This window comes from Apium graveolens, chromosome 11 (assembly GCF_009905375.1).
Source record: "Apium graveolens cultivar Ventura chromosome 11, ASM990537v1, whole genome shotgun sequence".
NCBI lineage: Eukaryota > Viridiplantae > Streptophyta > Magnoliopsida > Apiales > Apiaceae > Apium > Apium graveolens.
In genome coordinates this window covers 151047686-151049522 of record NC_133657.1, presented here as the reverse complement: position 1 = coordinate 151049522, position 1837 = coordinate 151047686, and the positions used below count along the sequence as shown (strand labels likewise).

The following is a 1837-nucleotide window of genomic DNA, read 5'->3' as shown; positions in this document are numbered from 1 at the left end:
CTCCAGCCACTCTAGCAGAGTTCACGCTAACCCTAAACCCTTTCATAAGAAATGAAGAAATATCCTACAGCTAGCGGAGATTATATGAACATTAAAGTTAGGCACCTACTTTAACATATTTTCTTCATTTTATTCAGAGTTATTCATAAAAAATAGATACTTAAAAAAACTCACAACTGTCTTAAGCTCATGCCATTAGCCTAGATCTTTATAACGAGATCAGGGATATACTTATCTCACTAATAGAAAGAGATTGGGGCTGACCTGAGCTCCAGCACATGCCTTAACAAACTAGAACTAAAGAGTTCTTCTCTTCATTCCCGGCTAACAAAAGAAATTATGTAATAAACTTTTTAAGCTCGTGATATTTTTAATTCTTGTTTTGTCACTACTTAACCAGATTGTCATTGACTTTACATTAATCTTACTTCAAAACGAAGCAAAGGGATGAAACTAGTGCTCACTTTGTATCATGTAAAGTATGTGAGCCATGATTCTGCTTTCAATGCTCATGTCAAGTTATCAACCCTGCACAACCAAATTTGATACATTAAAATAGTGCAAATTATGCATATAGTCTGTACATACCTCGAAATCATGGTCATTTCAAAAATCACAGAACTAGCACATGGTTAGGTTATAAATGGTCGGGGGCGGTATGTTTCTCACGCTATGTAGTCATACTATTTTATTGCATATATGATTTACAATATTGTATAGTTTACTATATAAGTATTATACAAGCATAGGCATATGTATATCATGCCTTTTCCAAAGAGATATAGATCATTAAACCTTGTTAGAGGATACAACGTATAGTTTGTATAAATTTTGAACCATAATAATTATGCAAGGGTAAATTTGGTATGCTAGGTTCATGGAGCCAAATATCATACATGAACTTTAGTCTTATTTACTAGAATATGCAATTATATTCCCCTTGTTTCAATAAGGTATTTGCTTAGCACAAATTTTCACTTCGCTTCTTTAATTATTTCTTCAACAAGACAATAGCTAGATGGTGAGTGATTGTTCAAGGGAACAGAATTTAAAAAAGAATATTAGAGAACCGGTCACCTTAGGCTCAGGCTCCTTCTCTTCAGGATTAGCTACGAGATTCTTCTTGTTGACCTCACCAGCATCTTCCTGTTCTGTCTGTTTTTCGACATCAACGTTCTTCTCACCTTCAACAACAGGCTCTTCATTTACCCTGAATAAATAAATGGAATTACACATTTAAATAGTATTATAATTTTGTAACATAAAATACTAATTCAAATTTTGGAGCAGAGAATAAAGTCCTCACGGAGCAATGTCATCAGTAGCAGTTCCCCAGGTACTCCTGAACTCATTTCTACAAAACAACAATTAAATTATATATATATACAATTATATATATCCAAAGTAAAGCCAAATACACAATTATATATATTCACACACAATTAAGCACTTCCTATAACTACCAATCCTAGGAACAGAGAAGTTGATTCCACTTCCTGTACAAAAACAATTAAGCACAAATATCCAAAGTAAAGAGAACTGCTTAAATTATAATAACTATTACTATACTCCAACAATTAATCTCATCCTAACAACAAACAATACGAACTAACCACAATTAGAATCTACCTTACCAAGAAGAAAGACACAAAATTTCCAACAAAATGAGTGTGTAAGCAACCAAAGATTTATGTAAAAAGCATTAAACACAAAAACAAACAAAATCCATTAACACTAACTAAAATGGGTCATCAAAGAATCAATCTTTATCTCATTTCCACATACCAACCAAAAAAATTATTTGCTCTAAATTAGCAAGAAACAATAAAAGCCAATT

At 32.3% G+C, this 1837-nt stretch overlaps 1 long non-coding RNA gene across 1 annotated transcript; it reads right to left on the bottom strand.

Moving 5' to 3' along the window:
* Window positions 1–263: 263 nt before the first annotated feature.
* On the bottom strand, window positions 264–1340 carry LOC141696824 (uncharacterized). The gene is made up of 3 exons (XR_012564500.1): window positions 1307–1340; window positions 1078–1210; window positions 264–528 (listed from the first exon to the last, which is right to left on the bottom strand). It is a non-coding gene; the product is annotated as an uncharacterized LOC141696824 (long non-coding RNA).
* Window positions 1341–1837: the final 497 nt, after the last annotated feature.